This window comes from Pinus tabuliformis, chromosome 4_2 (assembly GCF_031772625.1).
Source record: "Pinus tabuliformis cultivar Carrire ecotype Pingquan chromosome 4_2, CPIR1, whole genome shotgun sequence".
Taxonomy (NCBI): Eukaryota; Viridiplantae; Streptophyta; class Pinopsida; order Pinales; family Pinaceae; genus Pinus; species Pinus tabuliformis.
In genome coordinates, this window is record NC_142304.1 from 371,211,692 (window position 1) to 371,222,689 (window position 10,998).

Genomic DNA, 10,998 nt, shown 5'->3' on the forward strand with positions numbered 1-10,998 from the left:
CAAAATTGCCCATCCCAAAGGCAGGCATTGTTATCAGCAATTGGTGGAGTGGATCCTAAAGATTCCAGTCTTGTATCCTTTGATCACAAAGGATATGATCCTCAGTTACCAGCGCAATTAGCTTTCCTTATTCAAGTGAAAGCACTCAACAAAACTGTTCATAGAACGATTATTGATGAGTGAGCATCGACATGTATCATGTCGATGAGTTGCTGGAAAACTCTTGGATCTCCAACCTTGTCGCGATCTTCGACGACATTGAAAGCATTTGACGGTAGATCGTACACTCCGTACGGTATCCTAAATAACTTTAAGGTTGAACTAGGAGGAAAAACAGTAGAAATTGATGTTGAAATCATTGATGGCAATCTTGACTATAACATCCTACTGGGAAGACCATGGATATATGCCATGGCAGCTGTAGTGTCGACATATTTTAGGAAGATCGCATTCCCATTTGAAGGAGGGATTACGATCGTCGATCAACAGAATTTCCTCCCTAATGGTTCACAAGTTACTGGAAGCATTCCCCTGATCCATGGGAGCGACCATTCGATAAAAGATATAGGAGTAGGCTTGCTAAAAGATCCCACAATGATGGGAACTTTCGCGTTGCCACCTCCTTTCCATGAAGGGAATATCCCGTTTGTAGCAACATGCAACATGGTATCTTCATCGAAGGTCGCAGAAGACAAAGTCGTCATGGATCATCAAGTGTTATTGCCTCCTAGCCCCATTGAGATATTGTAGCAATCAATGTTTCAAACATGGGAGGCGAGCCCAAATGAACGCTCGTCAAGCGTTTGGGTAGATAGGTCCGAAGAATACGGTACCCCATTAGATCCATGGTCAAAAGTTCATGGGACTGACGAAGGAATCTTACAATCAATGATGATTGAGGGGACACCATGGAACGATAACCACCATCGTTCCCTTCTTCCAGAGTGTGAAGAAGAAACTCATCACGACCTATACCACCCTTCAGTGTTTGAATTCCTAACAAATACTATAAATACGGTGGATTCAGAGAGAAACCTATCCAATATTGAAGAGACTGTAGCCATAAACATCTCGACAAAATCTGAGTTTGTTGAGAATATTCATGTCGGCAAAAGTTGTTCCCCTTCAGAACTGGAAATATATAGTGCTCTCTTTCGCGAATTTAGAGATGTCTTTGCATGGTCATATGATGAAATGCCAGGCATTGACTCGAGCATAGTTGAACATGAAATTAAAATGTATCCTGATGTCAAACCAGTAAGACAACGGCTTCGGCAGGTACATCCGAAGAAATCCGCTGCCATTAAGGCGGAAGTTGAAAAACTCCTCCATGCTGGATTCATCTACCCGGTTCCTCTAACCGATTGGGTATCGAATATTGTCCCTGTTATGAAAAAACAAGGGATGATAAGAGTGTGCGTCGACTATAGGGATGTAAACAAAGCTTGTCCGAAGGACAACTACCCTACACCCTTCATCGACCAGATAATTGATGAATGCGCCGGATGTGAAATCTTTTCCTTTATGGATGGATTTTCCGGGTATAATCAAATAAATATCCGCCCACAGGACCAGTCTAAGACTGCATTCATTTGTCCGTGGGGCACATTCGCTTATCGAAAATTACCCTTTGGTTTAAAGAACGCAGGGGCGACGTTTCAGAGCGCAATGAATTATGCCTTTCATGACATCAAGAACATTGTTCAACCTTATCTCGACGATCTTCTGGCTCATTCGCGAAAACGGACTGATCATCCGCGGCATTTGAGAGCAATTTTTCTACGTTGCCGACATTATAAGATAAGACTCAATCCGCACAAGTGTGTGTTTTGCGTCGGTTCTGGTCGTTTACTTGGCTTTGTGGTCTCTAAGGATGGGATTCGTCTCGACCCCTGTAAGGTTCAGGCAATCATTAATTTGCCTCCACCTTCAAATTTGCTTCAAATTCAGAAACTCCAAGGGAAAGCAAACTTTCTGAGGAGGTTCATTCCAAATTACGCAGAACTTGCCAAAGGTTATACTCGTATTTTGAAAAAGGATGTACCTTTTGTCTGGGACCAGGTTGCGCAAGCTTCCTTTGACGCTCTGAAAGATTGTCTAGTAAGAGCATCATTAATGTACGCCCCGAACTATCAAAGAGATTTTAACCTGTATGTAGCTGCAGCAGATACGACCATTGCGATGGTCTTAGTGCAAGAAGTCGATGGAGTTGAACATCCTATTTATTATTTAAGTAAAAACTTAAATGATACAGAAAGTAAATATTCCTATGTTGAAAAACTAGCGCTTGCTGCTGTTCAAGCGATTCAAAGGTTTCGACATTATGTCCTCTTTAGGAAAACTACCGTTTTGTCAGATTGCAATCCCATGACATATATACTGTCGCGACAGTTGCTTGGGGGCAAATATTCAAAATGGATAGCCATCCTTCAAGAGTTTGATTTAGATTTTGTAAAATCCAAATCGAAGAAAGCTCTAGTTTTCGCGGAATTATTGTGCGATCTCCCATCGTCGTCCAACGATGAAACATCAGAAGAGTCAATCGTGGATGAAAATTTGTTTCTGATATCAGTAAGCGATGAGTGGTATGGAGACATCATTGTTTATCTCCAAACCCAAAAATTTAGGCCTAATACCTCACACTCGGAACGGAAACGAATACGATACCAATCAAAAGACTACATGATCGTCGGTGATACATTTTACCGTCGTGGCGTCGATACTTTACCCATGAGGAGGCCGAAAAGGCCCTGAATGATTGTCATTCAGGCGCGTGCGGGGGGCATCACTCTGGATATGCAACAGCACAAAGAATCTTACGAGCAGGATATTTCTGGCCAACTATGTTTAAAGATTGCATAATAGCTGTCAGAAGTTGCCATGCATGTCAGATCTTTGATAGCAAAACCAGAAGACCCCCCGCACCCTTACAGCCGATAGTTGCTGTTGGGCCCTTCGCCAAGTGGGGCATCGATTTCATGCAATGTAACCCCACCTCGACCGGGGGGCATGGGTATATTATAGTCGCTGTTGACTATTTTACCAAATGGGCCGAGGCGATGCCTACATTGGATAACACTGGTGAAACAGCTGCCCTTTTCTTTTTCAATCATGTAGTCGCCAGGTTCGGCGTTCCGCAAGCTATAGTGACAGATCATGGATCGCATTTTCGCAATCACATGATGGTTGAGTTAGCTGCCAAACTAGGGCTATCGCACGACAGCTCTACCCCGTATTATCCACAAGCCAACGGACAAGTTGAGGCAATCAACAAGGTCCTGAAGCGTATGTTGCAAAGGATGATCGGGGTTCACAAGAGAAGATGGCATCTAATCCTGTACTCAGCATTATGGGCTTACCGAACCTTGGTAAAGAACGCCACTGGGTTCACACCATTCCAATTGGTGTATGGCCTAGAGGCAGTCTTACCGATCCAGTGCGAAATTTCGTCTCTTAAACTCGCAATTGACCTCCTCCCCGGAACCTCAGAAGAAGAGGCTCGTTTCCTGGAATTGATCCAGTTGGATGAAAACCGTCGTGATGCCGCTTTGGCGAACGAGGCTCATAAGAAACGAGTCAAAGCACAGTTTGACAAGAATGTCAAAACGCGCATCTTTTCTGAGGGTGACTTGGTTTTGCTTTACGACCAAGAATCCGATAAATTAGGAGCAGGAAAATTTCAGTCCTTATGGATGGGTCCCTATATTGTTAAAAGGGTGTTAGCAAAAGGAGCCTACGAGTTAATGGATTATGACGGAATACCACTGGCGCAACCCCGTAACGGGTTGTATCTCAAGCGTTACTATGCCTAAATAGTAACCTGAGTGCTTTTGTTGTATTTTCTTTTCGCTAAAATGTTTGTTTCGGTAGTAATCCACCCTTCTCGTTTGTTGCAGATATCGAATTATTCTGATACATATGTGTGATATGCCGACGGAGCGAGTCGTAGTACGCGGAATTTGTCCTCCGCTGCCTGGGCCATTTTTGATCCAAGCGGCGAGTTAGTGAGTTTTAGAGGTGTGTGTATTGGACGGTCGACAAACAATATCGCTGAGTATAGTGCATTGATCGAACTCCTCTCTGATACCATTTCTCATGGTATATGCCGGCTAATTGTTAGGCTAGACTCACAACTTGTGATACTACAACTCACTGGTATATATTCAGTCCGCAATCTAGCTATTTATCGTATGTTTCTAAGAGTTAAGATTTTGGAAAGAGAGTTTGATTCAATTCAATACCAACATATTTCCAGAAACTTGAACACATTAACAGATTCATTGGCAAACTATGTGTTAGATAGACATTTACAACATATATAAAAAGAGAAGCATCGGTGCTATGTAAGTGGATCACAAATAAACTGAAATAAACTCCGAAAATCAAAATATATAAAGCTGTTTATAGTTTGTACATAATGTGCTGTAATCAAAACAAAATTGGTCATATGACCTAGAACTCAAAAAGATGCCAGGGGGCACCCTAGCCTAGTGGTGCTCATGAAAGTACGTCACGGTCTGTGCGATCATGCGCAAGAGACGAGTCCATCGTCTAGGCACGCCGATGGTGTGCCGCTGCAACTGTAAAGGTAACTCGTCAATCTGTACATCCGGAAGACCACGAGTAAGGCTCTCAACCTACTCCTACACAGCTGCAAGTATCTCAGTGTCACCAAGGTCGCGAATAACAACTCTCCTAGTAGGCTCTGCTGCTGGGGCAGCAACTGGCGATCGTGGACGAGCTACTGGACGAACAGGACCAACATCTGCATGCACCCAAGAGTTTGATCAGTTTTGAACAGTAAACATCATGAATGAAAATAATAAACAGTGATATGGTCAGAGATTTTACCAATAGCACCCCATTGCTCGCCATCCGAAAGCACCAAGTCCGGATCACCTCGGTAGTCCATACCCACGTATGGATACTCAGAAAAGGCCATCTCCTGATGCTCGAACCACCTAAAGAAGGACTCAGTGAATGTAATATGAGGTTGACCAGCATGCCGGGACATATGGTCAACCCACCTCTGCATGCGTGGCTCGGTCGGAGAAGGCACATCAAGCAAGATGTACTAAGGTTGCATCAATGGGATTTTCTCCAAGACAAAGGCAGTGAGAATAGAACCAAATCCAAAGTTCTTCAGCCCCCCGTCCTTTACCTTGGTCAATTGACTTTTCATCTGGATAAGTACTGCATCACACCAGTTAAACACTTTCGGTTGGAGACACTCCAAGGCGTGCTGCATATAAGATCTGTTGGCAACATGCAAAGCTGCGCTACCGGCCATCCTACCAATAGTAAACAGAATGGACCTGAGAGACTTGTCAGTGATGTCACGGATATTGATCTTGCCATCTTTGCTCGGCTGTGAACCTTCCCGGCAATACTGACGGATATAGTCTCTGGTGGAAGTAGTCCCTTGAGCCGTACCTGACAAAGAAATGGGAGCACCCCGCCTTGACAGCCCAGTCAAGAAGTACATGTCCTCTATGGTCAAGGGGAAGGACTTCCCCCTAATCTGGAATACTTGGTTAACAGGATCCCAAGCATCAAGCATATACTGCAGTAAAGAAATATGTGCTCTCATGCTAGAGATACGGAAGAACTTCAGCAGGCCACAGTTCCGAAGCGCGTTCACCGTGACTGGGTCATGGAGTGCAACCATGTCCTCCGCTTCATGTTCTCGTTCTCGCCATGTAAGGGACATTTTGTCCAAAGTTCCCTACAATCAAACAAGAGAAAGAGTAAGTTCCTGATTTTGATGAAAATCTGGCGAAAACTCATCAAAAAACTCATGCAAAATCAGCCCTTTTAGGCCCAACGCAGGCAGAGAGTGTCCCCCCTGCTCTGGAACTCAGTCTGCCTTAAGGCTGCCTGAAATACAGCGCAGATTTCGAAAGGGGAACCTGCACTGATGCCAGGGCGCCCTAATGAAACCCCTGGGGCCCAGAAGCTCTGAAAAACAGGCATGAAACTGAAAAAGGAAACCATGAAACTGAAGGGCTAAGGTTTAGCTCCTACTTGGTCCGAACGGCGCCGAAAATCGTCCACAGAATCTCCCGGAATCAGCTGGTGAAAATCAAGGAAGAAGAGGCACCTCCAGAGCTCCAACAAGCAAAATGCAAATGAAATGGTAAATGAGAGGTAAAAACCCCTTTTATGACTTTTTACGCGGTTTAAAGTTAAATATTAGGGTTATAATCTCATTTTCATGCAAATATTGTCCATTTCTAACAAAATTTGTTGCAGCAATTGAAGATGAAGTACTACATTTGAAAAGAGAAAAGCTAGTAAAAGTAAAAATTAAAATCTGACCATGAATCGAGCAGTTTTACCACGGAATTTATGCTCGTTAAAAAATAGAAAAGTGTGAGCAGAGTTTTTTCCGCCAAAGTTCAAGCTCATTAAAAAATGAACCGAACTAGGTAAATAACCATTGCGATCGTAAATTTATAAGCCTTAAAAGCCTTGGTCGTGTTTTCATCCATCACCTCCATTTCATTTGGCCGGTCATTCACCCCCATATGTCTGTTTACCTATTTTGAGGAACAGCTGCGAAGAGTGATCTCACCTAGCCATCCTTGTGACACTACCGTGATTGGAAAATTCCAATTTGTACCTGGAATCAGTTGCTATCCCTGTTTATCACTCGTTCCTCAAAAGACAAGTCTTCTTTGAGCTCTTTTCACTGACTCGTAAAATATGAAAAGTTTGCCGAGTTTTTGGCCTTCTAGCTCGTTAAACGACCGAAAGCTATCCCTCCTCTAGATTTTAATCTTTTTTGGACCTGAGGGATTATTGCACAAAAAGATCGAGCGCTTGTCTTGTTCGGCTCGCAAAAGTACCGAACAACCATCCCTTCTGTATTGTTTTATACTTTTTCAGACTTAAGGGATTAGATGACGAAAAAGGAATCATGGAGTTGACTTTCTGTACCTTTTCTGACTCTCTAAAAATGAAAAGGACCGAGTTTTCATTGTCATTAGACTCGTTAAAATGATTAAATAGCGACAAACTTGTCTTTAGACGAGAACGAGTTTCCCTATCGCTAGGCTCGTTAAATCATAGCGATGGGCTTGCCCGAAGGGCAGGTTATAGAACAAGCGTATGTTATCCTCCTCAAGCTTGACAAAAATAAAGAGGTACTAGTCAGGAATGACTGGGGAAAAATTGGGAGAACATCAAAGTTTAAAGGTAGCAAGTCACTCTTGAACATGACACTTTTCCTCCGTGCCACATCGGGTTGGGTTGTTTCATTCACCGGTCTCATCACCATGGTCCTCGCCACACCATCCACATTTGGGGTAATGCTACCGATCCATCGCATCAGTGTCGTTATATGTTCAAGAGGGGTCATTCTGAAAGTGTCAACCGTGTCCCATCCACTGCCATACATTATCCTTCATCCATTCATGATCGCCACCCTGAATCATATGTCACAGTTTGTTTTCACGTCCACTAAAGTCATTAGCTCCGTTCTGTGTCATCGATGTGGGATTCATTAAGGCCCTCCTTTGACGGATTGCTTCTTGTCGACTTCAGCTCACTATCCAAGAAGTTGATCTAGGAACACCCCCATCAGTACTTTGAAGCTTGCATGCCTCAATGGCAAGTTTCTCACTTCCGGCGACAGGTATACATCAATGACCTTCGACCAGAAGATTTTGCGTGGCGTTCGATGCCAAGTCCTTTATTCACGCCACGTGAATTGTACTGCAGTACCTTGAGGGTCATCGTCATTATTGGTGATTCCTCTCGCGCTTGTTAACGGTTTTCATTATTGACCGGTAATCAAGCGATGTCTTTCCATGTTCGACTTCAGCGCAATTCTCACATGGATCGACTTGTACTTAGAGTGAAGATCGAACGAGTTTGAAGACCCCGGATCTAGTTTCATCCATCCGGGCTGTGATATATATTCAAGAAATATAAAAGCATTTGCCGTGTACATCATTGCAGCAGATGATCATCCTACTCAAAGGATGATAATTTCAGCAGAAAATTATCAGTCTATCTTCAGACGATCGTCTGTCATATGTACCAAAATGTATTTATAAAAAGCTGAGCATGGGAATGCCCGCCTCAGCTAGATCATGAGAATAATGATGAATGAAAAATAATGTATTGTATTGTATTGTATTACAGGGCACTCTCCTCAGCACTGGAACGAACTTCGGATCCTCTAGATAAAGCATTTCACCCGATAAACGGCCTCATACTTTAGGGGGCAACTGTTATAGACATTTTTGTGCCTCGCGTCAAGGAGCATGGAATGTCAATAATTACAGGGATCCTCAGTCCCTAAACATGTTGTTCTTACCCCTAAAAGAACAAGGTCATCAAACAACAGCACTTCCAATCAGTTCTCCACCTGAAAACACTTCAAAACAGGCTTATTTTGGATCATGTCAGCTGCTTAACTGAGCTTCTGCGCTGTATTGCAACTGTCCCACTCTGTACCTGCGCTGGAAGTCAAAAACAATGAAGGCTACCTGCGCTGGGCGAGATTGGCCAAGTGGCACAGTCATCCTGCAAGGTGTCAACTGCCCAGGAAGCTTCCAAACTGACACTTGGTTCATCAGATTCGCCTTGTGATGAGTAAGAGGTACTTGATCACCATGTGTAACCAAGGATCTCCAAGTGGACTCAAGAACTAAAGATTAACTGAAGAGGGAGAGGACACTAGTCAGCTATATGCCAGCCTCCAACTGACTCATCCTCTCTTCTTCTCTCCTATTTATAGAGCTCTTCTATGAGGTCTAGGGAGGCTGGAATTTTGGTTTAAGCAAGGAGGTGCTGTTGGTTTGCACTCAGAGCTATTGGGTGATTGTTTTACAAGAGGTGAAGAGGAGAGTTCTTGCTGCCGAGGAGGTGCTGCTGGATTGGAGCCATCATTGGTTGTAACTTCCTCTGGAACCCTGTTACTTTCTATCAATAAAGTTTGCATGTTCTCCTATATACTTGTTTTACATAGATGCTTTGTGTTTACATGTATATTTGATGCACCCTAATCCATGCTTCAATTATGAGTACATGTATCTTGTAGTTTGCTCTCTTGTTTTGTGCAGGATATGTATGTAGCTGGACCGGCTAGGAGAGCAAGGAGCTGGGAACGAGATACAAAGAGAGAAGAGCAAGGATCGACTAAGCGAAGGACACCAGGTTGGTTGACCTTCTTTCATTCTCTCTGTACTTGCATAAAGGGAAACAGTAAAACTTTGCTTTCAGTTGTTGCTAAAGACTGTCACCTTTAGAGTAGGGATAGTGTCATCCGCATCGGATACTTTTCCCCACAACACTCCCTCCTCTAAATCTTCAGCTCATCCTTCTGGATCTTCATCATGACAACGATGGCGCTAGGATCTGCATCAATAATATGATTCCCTTTATCATTTCCCTTGTTGGTTTCTGGCTCAGAGTCAGAACATGCATCTAATTTGGAAGCCTCGATCTCGGTCCCCAATGACTGCTTGGCTTGACACTCACTTGTCTTGTGAGTGGACCTCTTATGGAACTCACACCATTTCCCTATATCCTTCTTTATCCTTGTGGTGTTGTTATTTTCTTGTAGCTTTAGTGGGTTGTCCTAGGTCAGCCTGCCTTGGCTTTGTCCTTGTTTCTATGGTTTGGGAGCACCTTTCCTTTACTTCAAATTCACAGATCCAAAGTCTCGCTTCTTATATTTAATTCTATGCTCAATCTTAACAACATATCGATAGGTGGTTCCAAGTGAGGAGATGCCTAGGAGCTCTATCTCATCCTGGATCTAGTTGTGTAGATAGTCATGGTACTTGAGTACAAAATTTTTCTTAAAATCCTTGATACCCAGATTCATGCGAAGGGTATGGAAAAAAATCTTGAACTTCGACACATCTTGGTCCCTTCCCTGCCACTGCATGGTCTGCTTTATGTATTTATCTTCATATCTCCCGATAGGGTGTTATTATTTCCTGATGGCATGTTGGAAATAATTCCAAGTGGGTACAATTGAAAATAGTGAGGATTCCCTCTCATCCTTTTGTTCACAGTAAGTTTCCCACTAATCCTTCACATGTGGGGCGACCTTGAGGAGTGCAAATGTAATCTTTTCCAGATTGGAAAAGTCATGAATTGAAAAAATTCCTTCCAACAAATTTAACAATCTATCTATGTTGTCTACATCTATCTTCCCTTGAAATATGTGAATGTCAAATTTAACTTGTGCCTTAAAAGAAGTGGTGCCTCCAAAATAGTTGCTGGATGAAGAGATGTTGCTTGTGGCTAGCCTCTGAAGGATCTAGGAAAAGTTATCCATCATCACATTCCTTTGTTGTTGGAGGGCTTCCTTGAGAAATATTTTAAAAGGATCTCCCATCCCTCGGCCTTTATTTTCTTCCTCCATGGGAGGCTGTCGGAGTTTGTGAGGATGACCTTGCAAAGGTTCAACCAGTTCGAGCACTAACTCCTTATACCTTGATGTCATTAGGGACATGTAAAGAAAAATAGAGAAAGAGCAGACCCCTATGATACTATTGATCCAAACTTATGTAGGAACGCAACAAAATATAGATATACACATAAACACAGAGGTACAAAAAAAATAAAAATTCATTTCATTAATATCAAAGAAGTGAAATATGTTTACTTACAAAAATGGAAATAAACTAGCTCGAACGATGGTAGCTTATCTATGAGAAGCGATGTGGAAGATACATGCCATTGAACTGTGTTACAATGAGGCTCTAAGGCCTATTTATTATTGAGAAACAACGGAAAACCATAAATATCCAAAAAATTAAAGGAGATGAAGTGCCAAAACCATGGGCCCCATTGGGGTAAATTGGTACATCAACTTCTAGAAGTTGTAACTTTTGTATATGATATTTGTTTGATGCCCACAATACCTCATTAGAAATATATATATAAGGACTATAAATTTCAATTGCACAGGCAATTTAGATGCTCTTGTTTTCTCATTTTTCAAAAAAAACATCATTTAAGGCCTCAAAACCGCTC